The sequence below is a fragment of the Nerophis ophidion genome, linkage group LG05 (genome assembly GCF_033978795.1).
Source record: "Nerophis ophidion isolate RoL-2023_Sa linkage group LG05, RoL_Noph_v1.0, whole genome shotgun sequence".
Lineage (NCBI taxonomy): Eukaryota > Metazoa > Chordata > Actinopteri > Syngnathiformes > Syngnathidae > Nerophis > Nerophis ophidion.
This window is the reverse complement of record NC_084615.1, coordinates 20,773,123-20,791,230: the sequence shown is the minus strand read 5'-3', so window position 1 is coordinate 20,791,230 and position 18,108 is coordinate 20,773,123.

Sequence of the window (18,108 nt, the reverse complement as noted above, 5' to 3'; positions counted from 1 at the left end):
TCCGTCATTAATCGCGGCCCTCCAGGAATTGGTCCCGTCGGTCAGTAATTTCTCTTCATTTGTTGCTACATTGGTTGCAAATTGAACAACAACCGGCGTTTTCGGTCAGTTTACCCGAGTATGGGCTCTGATTTTTCAATTTGTCCCTCAATTGTACAGAGGGTCGGATGCAACACAGTCGTGGTCAAAAGTTTACATACACTTGTAAAGAACATAATGTCATAGCTGTCTTGAGGTTCCAATCATTTCTACAACTCTGATATGTTTTATGATAGAGTGATTGGAGCACAAAAAACATTCTTGAAGTTTGGCTCTTTTGTGAATTTACAAACCCTGTTTCCATATGAGTTGGGAAATTGTGTTGAATGTAAATATAAACAGAATACATTGATTTGCAAATATTTTCAACTCTTATTCAAATAAATAAACTAAAAATACAAGATATTTGATGATCAAACTCACAAACTTAATTTTTTTTTGCAAAAAAATAATTAACTTAGAATTTCATGGCTGCATAATGTGCCAAAGTAGTTGGGAAAGGACATGTTCACCACTGTGTAACATCACCTTTTCTTTTAACAACACCCAATAAACGTTTGGGAATTGAGGAAACTAAGTGTTGAAGCTTTGAAAGTAGAATTCTTTCCCATTCTTGTTTTATGTAGAGCTTCAGTCGTTCAACAGTCCGGGGTCCCCGCTGTCGTATTTTACGCTTCAAAATGCACTCGGAAAATACCCGCACTCTTTTTTTACAAAGCCACACTGTTGTAACACGTGCTGAATGTGGCTTGGCTTTGTTTTGCTGAAATAAGCAGGGGCGTCCATTAAAAAGACGGTGCTTAGATGGCAGCATATGTTGTTCCAAAACCTGTATGTACCTTTCAGCATTAATGGTGTCTACACAGATGTGTAAGTTACCCATGCCTTGGGCACTAATGTACCCCCATACCATCACAGATGCTGGCTTTTCAACTTTGCGTCGATAACAGTCGGGACGGTTTGCTTCCCCTTTGGTCCGGATGACACGATATCGAATATTTACAAAAGCAATTTGAAATGTGGACTCGTCAGACCACAGGACACTTTTCCACTTTGCATCAGTCCATTTTAGATGATCTCCAGCCCAGAGAAGCCGGCGGCGTTTCTGGATGTTGTTGATAAATGGCCTTGGCTTTGCATGGTAGAGCTTTAGCTTGCACTTACAGATGTAGCAACGAACTGTATTTAGTGACAGTGGTTTTCTGAAGTGTTCCTGAGCCCATGTGGTGATATCCTTTAGAGATTGATGTCGGGTTTTTGATACAGTGCCGTCTGAGGGATCGAAAGTCACGGTCATTCAATGTTGGTCTCCGGCCATGCCGCTTACGTGGACTGATATCTCCAGATTCTCTGAACTTTCTGATGATATTATGGACCGTAGATGTTGAAATCCCTAAATTTCTTGCAATTGCACTTTGAGAAACGTTGTTCTTAAACTGTTTGACTATTTGCTCTCGCAGTTGTGGACAAAGGAGTGTACCTCGCCCATCCTTTCTTGTGAAAGACTAAGCATTTTTTGGGAAGCTGTTTTTATACCCAATCATAGCACCCACCTGTTCCCAATTAGCCTGCACACCTGTGGGATGTTCCAAATAAGTGTTTGATGAGCATTCCTCAACTTTACCAGTATTTACTGCCACCTTTCTCAATTTCTTTGAACGTGTTGCTGGAATCAAATTCTAAAGTTAATGATTATTTGAAAAAAAAAATGTTTATCAGTTTGAACATCAGGGCTTCACGGTGGCAGAGGGGTTAGTGCGTCTGCCTCACAATACGAGGTTCCTGCAGTCCTGGGTTCAAATCCAGGCTCGGGATCTTTCTGTGTGGAGTTTGCATGTTCTCCCCGTGAATGCGTGGGTTCCCTCCGGGTACTCCGGCTTCCTCCCACTTCCAAAGACATGCACCTGGGGATAGGTTGATTGGCAACACTAAATTGGCCCTAGTGTGTGAATGTGAGTGTGAATGTTGTCTGTCTATCTGTGTTGGCCCTGCGATGAGGTGGCGACTTGTCCAGGGTGTACACTGTCTTCTGCCCGATTGTAGCTGAGATAGGCGCCAGCGCCCCCCGCGACCCCGAAAGGGAATAAGCGGTAGAACATGGATGGATGGATGGAGTTTGAACATCAAACATGTTGTCTTTGTAGCATATTCAACTGAATATGGGTTGAAAATCTTTGTATTCTGTTTGTATTTACATCTAACACAAATTCACAACTCATATGGAAACGGGGTTCGTATATCAGAATACATATTCAATGACCACACACCAAACACCTTCCCTACACATTTCTATTACCGTATAAGCTGTCCGGGTCCACTGGACCTGGGACTAATAGAAGTGTGGAAATTGATGTTCTGTGTACCAAACACACACACACACACACACACACACGCACATAGCCTGATTTAGCCATTCCTTTACCAATGTTGATGTGTGTTTGGGGTCGTTGTCCTGTTGGAATACCAAACCTCCGGAGCTGATGATTTTAGGTTGTCCTGAAGAATTTGGAGGTGATCCTCCTTTTTCATTGTCCTATTTACTCTCTGTAAAGCACCACTTCCATTGGCAGCAAAACGGGCCCCGAACATAATAATACCACCACCATGCTTGACGGTAGTTGTGGCGTTCCTGGGATTAAAGGCCTCAACTGTTCTTCTCCGAACATATTAAAGTTAAAGTTCCAATGATTGTCACACACACACACTCGGTGTGGCAAAATTATTCCCTGCATTTGACCCATCACCCTTGATCACCCCCTGGGAGATGTAGGGAGCAGTGAGCAGCAGTGGTGGCCATGCCCGGGAATCATTTTTGGTGATTCAACCCCCAATTCCAACCCTTAATGCTGAGTGCTAAGCACCGAGTTCATGGGTCCCATTTGAACTCAGGACCGACCGATCTCAGGGCGGATCTACGGCAAAATGTTTGTTTCATCGGACCTCAGAACTGTCCTCCAGAAAGTCTTATCTTTGTCCATGTGATGTCAGATGAAACACAAATTGAGCTGTTTAATTCACCCTCTCACAAAACAAAATAAGAGTTGTAGGAATTATTTGAAACTCAAGACAGCCATGACATTATGTTCCTTATGTAGACGTTTGACCACGACTGTATGTTGTACTGTAGCTGCAGAAGGGTAAGATTGAGGTATTGGTACAAGTAACAACAAGCAAAGGTTCCAGATCAGGGGTTTCAGACACGCGGCCCGTGAGACATTATTTTGCGGCCCCAACCTTAAAATGAAAGTTTAATGTTCGTGCGGCTCGCAAGTTTTATACGAATGGTGCTTGACATCTCCAAAATGGCTCTTTCAACGTTCTTGGTTGCCTACCCCTGCATTAGTGGATAAGCGGCAAATGAGTGGAAACGACAGAGATGTTGCCACGGAGACGAGGGTTTTCTCGCGACACCTGTCCGTCAGTAATTACAGTCCCCGATAACCTCAACCAATTCACACCGTTAATTGAAGAGATGTCTGATAATATCGGACTGCCGATGTTATCGGCCGATAAATGCTTCAGAATAAAATATCGGAAATTATCAGTATCAGTTTCAAAAAGTAGAGTTTATGACTTTTTAAAAAGCCACTGTACGTACTGGTACACGGACGTAGGGAGATGTACAGAGCGCCAATAAACCTTAAAGGCACTGACCCAGTCACAAAATATGTACAGCTTTTCACACACACAAGTGAATGCCAGGCATACTTGGTCAACAGCCATACAGGTCACACCGGAGGTGGCCGTATAAACAACTTTACCACTGTTGCAAATACGTGCCACACTGTGAACCAGCACCAAAAAAGAATGACGAACACAATTCGGGAGAACATCCGCACCGTAACACAACATAAACTGATTGTTATTTATTACTTCGGTACTCTTGTCTTGTTCTGTATGTAGTACAGTATTTTGTATGTCTACAGTGTTTTGTATATTGTACAGGATTGCTGATCATTTTTTATTGGATAGTAGTGTGTTTATTTCAATTGTTAGTTTTTTTTCTTTATTACCTCTTGTGTTATTTATTTCACCCCAGGTTTGTTCCCACTATCGTACCTTAAGTTGGAGTCTTTAATCTCGTTATATGCAAATATAATGACAATAAAGTCTATTCTATTCTATTCTATTCTATTCTAAACACGACATAATAAATACCCGGATCCCTTGCAGCACTAACTCTCCCGGGACGCTACAATATTTTCTTTTCTTGCGTCCCAGCCTCACCAAGACTCTGCATCCAGGTGAATTGAGTTTGAGACCCCTGTTCGAGATCCACAATGAACCCTGAACTTGAGTGGGATTGATTGTCCAGACTGGTTCCAACCCCCCACTGAGCTCAGTTGGATTGACAGAACGGTTGGCACTCTCTGCTCAGTCCTTACCGAACCTAAACTCCCGGTTACCTGCAGCTCCCGCAACATCTGGCCTAGTTGTGTTCCCCGTGTCCTTGTGTTTATCTTGTTGGACGGTGGCCGTCACAACTCTTCATGTCGGAACGTCTTGTTGGCGCACCGCCCGGATCCCCGGGCTCCTCTCGGCCCTTGCCAAGCTCCGTGGCAACAGTTTCTTTTAAGAAGGACCCGTCCCGAAGTGCTCGGCGATTACCGAGGGGGGGGGGGGGTGATGTTTGGCAGCGGGATCTAAATGCAACGACTGTGCGACACAGTGTTGGTTCGAGGCACTCGTGTACATTTGTACATTTAATGATGTAAATATATTGTATGAGATATAGCTCGGTTGGTAGATCAGCCGTGCCAGCAAATTGAGGGTTCCAGGTTCGATCCCCGCTCCCGCCTTCCCAATCACTGCCGTTGTGTCCTTGGGCAAGGCACTTTATCCACCTGCTCCCAGTGCTACCCACACTGGTTTAAATGTAACTTAGATAATGGGTTTCACAATGTAAAAAGCTTTGAGTCATTAGAGAAAAGCGCTATATAAATATAATTCACTTCACTTCACAATCATTTGTATATCCTTTTCAACTTATATTCAATTGAATGGACTGCAAATGAAATATACTTAACGTTCAAACTGGAAAAAAAATAGAATTCAATGCCTGCAACATCTAAAAAAAAACTGGCACAAGTGGCAAAAAAGACTGAGAAAGTTGAGGAATACTCATCAAACACCTATTTTGAAAATCCCACAGGTGAACAGGCTAATTGCGGACCTATATATATATATATATATATATATATATATATATATATATATATATACATATATATATATATATATATATATATATATATATATATATATATATATATATATGTATATATGTATATATATATATATATATATATATATATATATATATATATATATATATATATGTATATATGTATATATATATATATATATATATATATATATATATAAATATATATATATATATATATATATATATGTATATATGTATATATATATATATATATATATATGTATATATGTATATATATATATATATATATATATATATATATATATATATATATATATATAAACAAAATGTGGATATATATATATATATATATATATATATATATATATATATATGACAAGAAAAACTTGTTTTTAATCACAGCTATAAGTCGTTTCATTTAATCACATAATTCCAAAGTATTATGGACATCTGTGTTGCTGAATCTTTTGCAATTTGTTCAATTCATAATGGAGACGTCGAAGAAGAAAGATGTAGGTGGGAAGCGGTGTATTGCGGCCGCCTTTAGCAACACAAACACAGCCAGTGTTTCCTTGTTTTCTTGTTTTACATTCCCGAAAGATGACGGTGAAGCTTTACTATGGAACAGAGCAGTCAAGCAAACATGGTTCCCTACCACATGTCAACCGGCAGGTTACGGTTGAGAAAATAGTGGTATTAAGTCGGCTCTTACCGTAGCATGAGCGGAGAGCTTGGGTCGTTCCTCCTGCACCTGTCAAAGAGGTGGCTGTGGACTCTCTTGCCTCCTCCCACCGGCCGCCCCTGACCGTCGGATGCTTCCACCTTGCATTGGCTGCCTTAACCTCGTCGAGAAACTTGGCTTCCCTCGGAGACACTGGTGGCCACACACCTCCGACTTTCCTTTTGTACTGGTACGACCATGTAATCTTACTAAAACATTAGTAGCACAATAAGCAGATAAGGGATTTTCCAGAATCATCCTAACAAATGTGTCTAATAACATCTGAATCGCTCTGCCGTCAAGTTTTTTTTTTATTAAGTATTTTTAGTCTTTCACTCTCACTTTCCTCATCCACAAATCTTTCATCCTCGCTCAAATTAAAGGGGAAATCGTCGCTTCCTCGGTCCGAATCGCTCTTGCTACTGGTGGCCATGATTGTAAACAAAGTTCAGATGTGAGGATCTCCACAACCCTTGACGTCACGCGCACATCGTCTCCTACTTCCGGTACAGGCAGGGCTTTTTTATTAGCACCAAAAGTTGCGAACTTTATCGTGGATGTTCTCTACTACATCCTTTTAGCAAAAATATGGCAATATTGCGAAATGATCAAGTATGACACATAGAATGGACCTGCTATCCCCGTTTGAATAAGAACATCTCATTTCAGTAGGCATTTAATTATGAGACCCATTTGGGTCAAAGTCATGTTTTTTGTTTTTCTTGTCATGCTCGAAATAAAAAATTCTTACTTTGAAAAAGCATTTTTTTTACTTGTGAGTGTTGATGACACAGCTTTGCATCAGTTGATATTCTAGTTTCAAGCATGTTTTGGTCAATATAGGTCATAACATCTTAGCAACAAGCTGTAATATCTTTGTGGAGAGACGGAGCCAATGAGCCGACAGCGGGATAGGACAGACAGCGGTTCTACCTGAGATGGCGGCCAGGAGGCGGAGCATGCGGCGGAGAAGAGAGGCGATGCTGCAGCAAGCCAAGCTAGGTGCGTAAATGACACACCTGCTCTCAATCTCTGCATCTTCTGCAGCAGTATTAAAAGGGAGAAGGAGGAACAATCGCGGCAGAAGTAGGAGAGGAAAGCACGGCTAACGAAGACCACGAGATCGACCCAGAGCGAGATGAGCCCCCCGCCCGGAAGACGCAGCCACCGGCCACCGAAAAGTGCGCCGCGACTGACTGGCAAGAAAACTCATTGATTGAAATAATACAGTTGTGATCAAAATTATTCAACCCCCACACAATTTTGGTGTTTTAACAAGTTGGACATTTATTCCGTATTTTGTTTATAGTCATATCAAATAAAGATGTGTCAAATAGACAAATGCAACTTAAATTGTAACACTGTATTTTACTAAATACCAAAAAAGGACATTTTTCTTAATATCTCATTGACAAACTAATTCAACCCCCTAGTTACATGCATCTTTAGTACTTAGTAGAACACCCTTTGGCAGTAATGACATCCTTCAAAGGTGATACATAACCGGACACAAGCTTCTTGCAACAATCTACAGGTATTTTAGCCCATTCCTCTTGGGCAAAGGCCTCCAGGTCATTCATATTCTTGGGCTTGCGTGCTGCAACTGCCTTCTTCAAATCCCACCACAGCTTTTCTTTAGGATTTAGGTCTGGCGACTGTGAGGGCCACTCCAGAGTCTTCCAGCCCTTCTTCTGCAACTACTCTAATGTTGATTTGGAGGTATGCTTGGGATCCTTGTCCTGTTGGAAGGTCCAACGTCTCCCAAGCCTCAGCTTCGTCACTGACTTCATGATATTTGCAGCTAATATATCCTGCTAGGAAATATAATTCATAATGCCTTGAACGCGCTGGAGATTCACGGTAATTGAGGCAGAGAAACAGCCCCAGAGCATGATTGACCCCCCACCATGCTTAACAGTAGGCAAGGTGTTCTTTTTTTAAGCTTAATTTTTTTCTCCTCCAGACATAACGTTGATTCATAGGCCCAAAGAGTTCCAGTTTTGTCTCATCACTCCCTAGAAAAGTTTCCCAAAACCTTTGGGGTTTGTCCAGATGATTTTTAGCATACTGGAGTCAATTTTCTTGTGCCTGGTAGTCAGAAGTGGGGTGCGCCTGGGAGTTCTGGCATGGAGGCCTTCATCTCGTAGTGTGCGCCTTATTGTCTGGGACGAAACCTGCGTTCCCCCCTCTGCAATGTCCTGTTGTAGTTCCTCAGCTGTTACCCGGGGGGTTTTCACCACTGTACACTTCACAAGATCCTCTTTCTACTACGCCCAGGTAGTGTTTCCACTGTGCCTTTAGCTTTAAACTTGCGAATTATGCTTCCAAATGTGTCTCTTGGAATGTATAATGTATTTGCTATTTTCTTATATCCATATCCTTTCTTAAGAAGAGAAATTACCTCCTCTCTTGACTTCTTTGACCACTCCCTGGACTTCACCATGTTGCAAATATACCATTGACGATCTACATGAAGCTGAGCGTCAGTCTTTTTCAATCAGTTTAATTGTTGCTCGTTATGGTTCTAATCACATCTACAGGTGTTTTCAACTCCTGATTGAAAAGACCTTATTCAAATTCTGTTCTTAAGAGTTATGATCTTTAAGGGGTTGAATCATTTTGTCAATGAGATATTAAGAGAAATGACACTGTTTGGTATGTTACAAAATATAATGTTGTAATTCAAGTTGCATTTGTCTATTTGACACATCTTTATTTGATATGACTATAAACAAAATACGGAATAAATGTCCAAATTGCTAAAACACCAAAATTGCGTGGGGGTTGAATAATTTTGATCACAACTGTAAATGAGAGTCAAACCTGCTACGATGATGGCTGGAGATTTGTCACAATCTTACTGAGATCATTTAAAGCCCGTAAAACAAGTAAAACACTCTAACATAAAATCTGCGTAGTTAGAAAAAGCATTTTATCAGACAAAAATCAAGCAAATATCACCCTTATTTGAGATATTTAATCTTACTTATAATTTCAGTTTTTGCAGTGTACTATACATTCAGTAATGTATTGAGCAGGAGACATTGTTGTGTACGATTCTTGTTTTTCTTGCACAAAAATGTTCGTTTTTTTATCGCCCGCTCCTTGTGTGAAACGAAGGTGACTTACATCTCGAGTTCCACGGTGAGAAAGCTTTCGGAGAACACAGCTGGCAGCGAGATGCAGACCAGGAGATAGTCGCAGGCAGGGGGTCTATTAACGCTTCCGGGCACCCGGCTTTGACAGCTCCTTACTCATCCGGGGCCCCGCAGGGAAGCGTATTCTCGTTGGTCAATAACCGCCGCTTCCACGCGCACCACCTGGACGTCGTTGGTACAGTATTGTGCCGTTTGGGATTTCGATCCGGGGCGAGACCGCCGGTCTTTAGGTTTCCTTTTTTATTGCTGACTACAGACAACGTTGGCAGGTGGCCCCCGACTCGTAATTTAACCGCGGTGCATGGATACTTAAACACAGTGCGAGCAATCAAGGCATTGTGTGTGTGTGTGTGTGTCTGTGTGTGTGTGTGTGTGTGTGTGTGTGTGTGTGTGTGTGAGTGTGTGTGTGTGTGTGTGTGTGTGTGTGTGTGTGTGTGTGTGTGTGTGTGTGTGTGTGTGTGTGTGTGTGCAGAGCGGTAATCACAAGAGCATCTCGTGCATTGTTCTGACAGATTGCCGGGCTTTGTGAGACCCTCAAAGCGGTAATTTTGGTCCATTTGTTGGCCATTTGTTGCCGATGTGGCTACAGCCGCACCAGCTCCAGTAAAAGGGTCTCCCTTGCTTTGTTTGGGGGTATGGTAACAAAAGAGTTCATTTGCCTGGATTAGTATGGGGATTTTTCTGTTTTTGCTGTTGCAGCAACACCTGCAGATTGGGGGTCCCTGATAGCTCCACGGTTTCTCTGCAACAGAGCGTTTGAAGAAAAAAAAAAATCCTTATACAAAATTCAAAACCAGTGCCAGAACGCGCTTCCCAACCTTCCTCGAGCATCACAATCAGTCGACTGTTTTAAGAAGGGACTAAAAACCCTCTTTACACAATGATGTCGCTTTTTGATGCAGTACCGCCTGAGGGGTCGAAGGTCACAGGCGTACATGCAATGATTTCTCCCATTTCCCTGAACCTTTTGATGATATTACAGACCATAGACGGTGGAATCCCTAAATCCCTTGCAATAGCACGTTGAAAAATGTTAGTCTTGAACTGTTCGACAATTTGCTCACACATTTGTTCACAAAGTGGTGACCCTAGTGTCACACCTATAGGTCATGTTTTGTTTTGTCATGTTATGTTTTGATTTTGGACATTCAGTCACGTTTTGCACTTCCTGGTTTTGTTTGTTTCCATGCCAACGCATTAGTTCCCACCTTGTCACGCCCCTGTCCTCAGTCCCGCACCTGTTCCTGATTATCACAGCCAGTATTTAAGTAATTTTCTTTCTGTTCATCAGTCTGGGAACTTTGATTTCGTTGCCTTTCACACTTCATGCCATGCTTTTCGATTCATCCACACCAAGTAAGTTTTTGATAGTATCTTTTGTTTGTTTATAGATAGTATTGCCATTGTGCTGTTTTTGTTCTAAGTTTTAGTATAGATTATTATCCGCCATCGAGTGCGCTTTTTGTTTTGACTTTTTTATTGTATTTTGAGTATAAATAAAAAAACATGTACCTGAATTCACGCCTGGCTCGTCCTGTAATCCCTCTGCGTCGAAAGAGCACAAACAATTCTTGTCCAGGTCTGACACCTCGCCCCGTCCTTGTTCGTAAATGACTGAGCATTTCATGGAAGCTGCTACTTAGGTTACCAATTAGCCTGTTCACCCGTGAGGCGTTCCAAATAAGTGTTTGATGAGCATTCCTCCACTTTCTCAGTCTTTTTTGCCACGTGTGCCAGCTTTTTTGAAATATGTTGCAGCCAAATCATTTATTATTGATGTTTATAGCTAGAATTCACTGAAATTAAAGTATACGTATATATATATATATATATATATATATATATATATATATATATATATATTTATTTATATAAATAATAAATCATTGAATTTCAGTGTTCATTTATTTACACATATACACGCACATAAAACTCCTCTACTCATTGTTGTTTTTGAAAGTGCAATGCTTTGCAGTAGTAGCAAAGCCTTTAAAGGAGCATAGGTATGGGCAGCATCTGTGACATTTAATTTGCAGGAAAGTAGTGAGTTTAGGGTTCTTTTCTCTCTCACTATCTTTTTTCGGACATTACTACTTGCTGTGGTTTTAAAGCAATGCATGGTGGTATTCCGGATGTTGCGTGTCAGTGTGTTGACGCGCCGGTTGGAATGAATACAAGCAGAGAAATTGCTCCATGCCTGCCTACTGTATGGGTTATAGATAAACCTATGGATAACGTTGTGCACTCTCCAAAAGAGGTAGATGTTATAACGTGACTGGGCCGGCACGCTGTTTATATGGAGGCAAAGCGGACGTGATGAAAGGCTGTCGTCACTCAGGTCCGCATGGACCTGGAAGGGGGCGTGCCTTATTGTCCGGCTAGAAATCGGGAGAAATTCGAGAGAATGGTTGCCATCCCCAATTCGGAGGTCTCAAGGTTGGCAAGTATGGTAAAGGATATCTCCACATGGGCTCAGGAATACTTCAGAAAACCCATGTCAGTAACTACTGTACAGTTGGTCGCTTCATCTGTAAATGCAAGTTCAAAATCTACTATGCAAAGGGAAATCCATTTATCAACAACACCCAGAAACACCAAAGGGCTCGTCCAGGATGGACCGATATAGTGGAAAATTGTTCTGTGGTCTGACAAGTCCACATTTCAAATTAGTTTTGGAAACTGTGGATGTTGCGTCCTCCGGACCAAAGAGGAAAAGCCCTTACACAAAAAAACCCCCAAAAAAAACCAGACTTGCTTCAGCAGCACAATATTGGTGCAGTAGTTGTAGGAGATGTCTCAAAACGTCATCAGGAGTCCCGACAAAACGGCAAAATGGCAGAAAATGCTTACTTTTGGAAAACATTTTTTTGCTAAAATGTCGTAAGGGGGGACCCTTACAAAATATTCAAAAAGATGGATCGGCTTCAGCAGCACAATATTAGTGCTGTAGTTGTAGGAAATGTCTCAAAATGTCATTAGGAGTCCCGACAAAACCCAAAAATGGCGGGAAATTCATATTTCTAAAAACAATTTCTTTCGCTAAAATGTCGTAAGGGGTAACCCTTACAAAAAATTGAAAGAAACGGATTTGATTCAGCAACACAATATTGGTGCTGTGGTTGTTGGAGATATTTCAAAATGTCATCAGGAGTCCCGAAATAACACAAAAATGGCAAAAAATTCATATTTTTGGAAAAAAAAATCGCAATAATGTCGTAAGGGGGGAGCTTTACGAAAAATAAAAAATAAACAGATGTGCTTTCATTAGCACAATACCGGGGCAGTAGTTGTAGGAGATGTCTCAAAATTACGAAAAATTGAAAGAAACAGATTTGATTCAGCAGAACAATATTGGTGCTGTAGTTGTAGGAGATATTTCAAAATGTCATCAAGAGTCCAGACATTGCACAAAAATGGCAGAAAATGCATATTTTGGAAAAATTGTTTTCACTAAAATGTCATAAGGGGGTACCCTTACAAAAAATTCAAAAAATACGGACTCGATTCAGCAAAACAATATTGGTGCTTTAGTTGTAGAAGATGTCTCAAAACGTCTTTAGGAGTCCCGACAAAACCCCAAAATAGCAGAAAATTCATATTTTTGAAAAACTTTTTTTTCGCTTTACGAAAAATTCAAAAAATTGGATTTGCTTCAGCAGCACAATACTTGTGCTGTGTTTGTAGGAAATGTCTCAATATGTAATCAAAAATGTCGGAAAAGCTATAATTTTGGGAAAAAAAATATTCCGCTAAAATGTCGTTAGGTGGACCCTTACACAAATATTCAAAACAAAAAAAGGTTTTGCTTCAGCAACACAATACTGGTGCTGTAGTTGTAGAAGATGTCTCAAATGTCATCAGTAGTCCTGACAATACCCAAAAATGGCAGATAATTCATATTTTTGGACAACTTATGTTTGCTTAAATGTCGTACGGGGGGGACCCTTACAAAAAATAAAAAAAAAAACGGATAGGATTCAGCAGCACAATATTGGTGCTGTAGTTGTAGGAGATGTCTCAAAACGTGGTCAGGAGTCCTCACACAACCCCAAAACGGCAGAAAATGCATATTTTTGGAAAACTTTTTTTTCGCTAAAGTGTCGTAAAGGGGAACCCTTACAAAAAATAAAAAAAACAGACTTGCTTCAGCTGCACAATACTGGTGCTGTAGTTGTGGGATATGTCTCAACATGTCATCAGGTGTCCTGACAAAACCCAAAAATGGCAGAGATTGCATATTTTTGGAAAACTCTTTTTAGGTAAAATGTCCTTACAAAAAATTTAAAACAAGGGACTTGCTTCAGCAGCACATTATTGGTGCCGTAGTTGTAGGAGATGTCACACAATGTCATAAGGAGTCCCGAAAAAACCCAAAATTGCAAGAAAAAGCAATTTTTGGGAAAAAAAAATGTCACTAAAATGTCGTAAGTGGGGACCCTTAGCACAATACAGGTGCAGTAGTTGTAGGAAATGTCTCAAAATGTCATCAGGGGCCCCGACAAAACCCAAAAATGGCAGACAATTCATATTTTTAGAGAACTTTTTTTTCGCTAAAATAACGTAAAGGGGACCCTAACGAAAAATTAAACAAAATTGACTTGTATCAGCAGCGCAAAACTGGTGCTGTAGTTGTAGGAGATGTCTCAAAACGTCATCAGGAGTCCCGATAAAACCCAAAAATGGCAGAAAATTCATATTTATGGAAAACTTGTTTTCGCTAAAATTTCGTAAGGAACAATTTAAATAAAACGGACTTGCTTCAGCAGCACAACACTGGTGCTTTAGTTGCAAAATATGTCTCCAAATGTCATTAGGTGTCCCGACAAAACCCAAATATTGCAGAAAATTCATATTTTTGGAAAACTTTTTTTCGCTAAAATGTCGTAAGGGGGGACCCTTACAAAGAAATAAAACAAACGGATTTGCTTCAGCAACACAATACTGGTCCAGTAGTTGTAGGAGATATCTCAAAATGTCATCAGGAGTCCTAAAAAAATCCAAAAATGGCAAAATTTTATTGAAAAAAAAAATAGCTGAAATGTCGTAAGGGGAGGACTCTTCCAAAAAATTTTAACAAACAGACTTGCTTCAGCAGCAAAACGCTGGTGCTAGAATTGTAGAATATGTCTCAAAATGTCATTAGGAGTCCCGACAAAACCCCACAATTGCAGAAAATTAATATTTTTGGAAAACTTTTTTTCGCCAAAATGTCAAAGGGGGGACCCTTGCAAAATTTAAAAAAACGGACAAGCTTCAGCAGCACAATACTGGTGCAGTAGATGTAGGAGATGGGTCAAATTGTCATCAGTAGTCCCAACAAAACTTTTTTTCGCTAAAATGTCGTAAGGGGGGGACCTTTACAAAAAAATAAAACAAACAGATTTGCTTCAGCAGCACAATACTGGTCCAGTAGTTGTAGGAGATGTCTCAGAACGTCATCAGGAGTCCTGAAAAAATCCAAAAATTGCAGAAAATGCATATTTTATTGAAAAAAAAAATTGCTAAAATGTCGTAAGGGGGAGGACTCTTCCAAAAAATTGAAACAAACAGATTTGCTTCAGCAGCACAACATTGGTGTTGTAGTTGTAGAAGATGTCTCAAAACGTCATTAGGAGTCCCGACAAAACCCCAAAATTGCAGAAAACTCATATTTTTGGAAAACTTTTTTCGCCAAAATGTCAAAGGGGGGACCCTTGCAAAATAAAAAAAAAAAACGGACTTGTTTCAGCAGCACAATACCGGAGCATAATTGTAGGAAATGTCTCACATTGTCATCAGAAGTCCAGATAAAACCCAAAAATTGCAGAAAATGCATATTTTTGGGAAACTTTTTTTCGCTAAAATGTCGTAAGGAGGGACCCTTACAAAGAAATAAAACAAACGGATTTGCTTCAGCAGCACAATACTAGTCCAGTAGTTGTAGGATATGTCTCAAATTGTCATCAGGAGTCCCGCCAAAACCCCAAAATGGCAAAAAATGCATATTTTTGGAAAACATTTTTGGGGTAAAATGTCGTAAGGGGTGACCCTTACAAAAAAATAAAACAAACGGACAGGCTTCAGCAGCACAATACTAACCATCCGGGATTGTTTTGCGTGCAAAATTCAAAAGCCAGCATCTGTGATGGTATGGGGGTGTATTAGTGCCCAAGGCACCATTAATGCTGAAAAGGTTTTAGAGCAACATATGTTGCCATCCAAGCAAAGTTATCATGGACGCCCCTGCTTATTTCAGCAAAACAATGCCAAGCCACGTGTTTCAGCAGCGTGGCTTCACAGTAAAAAATTGCGGGTCCCAGACTGGCCTGGCTGTAGTCCAGACATGTCTCCCATTGAAAATGTGTGGTGCATTATGAAGCTTAAAATAGCACAACAGAGACCCCGGAATGTTGAAATACTTAAGATGGGAAATAATTCCACTTCAAAAATGTGTCGCCTCAGTTCCCAAACATTTACTGAGTGTTGTTAAAAGGAAAGGCCATGTAGCACAGTGGTAAAAATGCCCCTGTGACAACTTTTTTGCAGTGTGTTGCTGCCTTTATGTCAGGCTTGCCCCTGACAGTTTGTCTATGTTTTAGTTTTTTCCTCTGCATTTGTCTGTTTCCTGTGTTTAGTATTTCCTGTCTTTTAGTTAATGTCAAGTGCTCTTAATTTGTCAGCTTCCTGTCTTGTTCCCTGAGTGCTGTGTTCCTCCTCAGTGTGTTTAGTATTTCCTGTCCTTAGTTCCTGTCTAGTGCTCTTATTTTGTCAGCTTCCTGTATTGTTCCCTGAGTGCTGTGTTCCCCTTCAGCTGCGGCTGATTGGCATCTGGCCACACCTGTTGCCAATCAGCCGGCTCCTATTTGTACCTCCTTTGTCTTGTGTCAGTTGCTGGATCATTGTATTGTCATTTGTATCGTCTTGTTGATGTCACGTCTAGTGATGTGTTATCGCTCCTGTCGTGTCGTACCTTGTCTTTGCAGCGTAGCAGTAAGCTATATTCAGTTGATGTTTGTAGCTTACTGTTTTTTTTTCCCTGCTTCCGTTTTATTTTTCATTATACAAGTACGACTTTTGTTTGCTTGTTCGCTACACGCTAGCTTCCACGCTAAGCTCCTGTTCGTTATTTTCTAGCTCCCAGGCTAGCTCCTTTTGTTTGATTATCCACCTCGTGCGTGTTTTTTAAACTGTGGTTGTTTTTAAAGGGCTTCATACAAACACAGTTTCCATAGGAGTTGGAAAATTGTGTTAGATGTAAATATAAACGGAATACAATGATTTGCAAATTATGTTCAACCCATATTCAGTTGAATGCATTACAAAGACAAGATATTTGATGTTCAAACTCATACACATTATATTTTTTTCAAATAATAATTAACTTAGAATTTCCTGGCTGTAACACGTGCCAAAGTAGTTGGGAAAGGGCATGTTCACCACTGTGTTACATCAGCTTTTCTTTTAACAACACTCAATAAACGTTTTTGAACTGAGGAAACTAATTGTTGAAGCTTTGAAAGCTGAATTCTTTCCCATTTTTGTTTTATGTAGAAATGTAGTCCTTCAACAGTCCGGGGTCTCCGCTGTCGTATATTACGCTTCTTAATGTGCCACACAAATTCCATGGGAGACAGGTCTGGACTGCAGGCGGGCAAAGATAGTACCCACACTCTTTTTTACGAAGCCACGCTGTTGTAACACTTGTCTTGCTGAAATGAGCAGGGGCGTCCATGATAACGTTGCTTGGATGACAACATATGTTGTTCCAAAACCTTTCAGCATTAATGGTGCCTTCACAGATGTGTAAGTTACCCATGCCTTGGGCACTAATACACCCCCATACCATCACAGATGCTGGCTTTTCAACTTTGCGCCTATAACAATCCGGATGGTTATTTTCCTCTTTGTTCCGGAGGACACCACGTCCTCTGTTTCCAAATATAATTTGAAATGTGGACTCGTCAAACCACAGAACACTTTTCCACTTTGCATCAGTCCATCTTAGATGAGTCGGGCCCAGCCTAGCCGGCGGCGTTTCAGGGTATTGTTGATAAATAAGTTTGGCTTTGCATAGTAGAGTTTTAACTTGCACTTACAGATGTAGCGACCAACTGTAGTCACTGACAGTGGTTTTATGAAGTGTTCCTGAGCCCATGTGGTGATATCCTTTACACACTGATGTCATTTTTTGATGCTGTACCGGCTGAGGGGTCAAAGGTCTGTAATATCATCGCTTACGTGCAGTGATTTCTCCAGATTCTCTGTACTTTTTGATGATTTTTACCAACCGTAGATGGTAAAAACCCTAAAGTCCTTGATATAGCTCGTTGAGAAATGTTGTTCTAAAACTGTTTGCTTACAAAGTGGTGACCCGCACCCCATCATTGTTTGTGAATTACTTATAGCATTTCATGGAAGCTGCTTTTATACCCAATCATGGCACCCACCTGTTCCCAATTAGCCTGCACACCTGTGGGATGTTCCATATAAGTGTTTGATGAGCATTCCTCAACTTTATATTTTTTTATGCTCACCTTTCCCAACTTCTTTGTCACGTTTTGCCGGCATTGAATTTTAAAGTTAATGATTATTTATCAAATATATTGTCTTTGTTCCATATTCAACTGAATATGGGTTGAAAATGATTTGCAAATCATTGTAGTCCATTTATATTTACATCTAACACAATTTCCCAACTCATATGGAAACGGGGTTTGTAAACAAAGTTTATATTGTACATGACTCTGATCATTCAGACTTAATTATGACTTTGTCAGTGGGCATTTTTCTTAATTTTACAATTAATCCCATTGAATAAATTCAATGGGAATGATGTTCCCATTACAGTCGAAAAATAACAATAATACCGTTGTCCACATTTCTATTTGAGCATCCTGTTTGTATTGATTGTATTTTATGTAACAGTTCCAATCTGACAATTCAAAAGGAGAGTTCTTCAAAAAAAAAAAAGAAAGGATATGCTTATGAATATGAATATACATCCCCGTCTTTATGCAGATGTG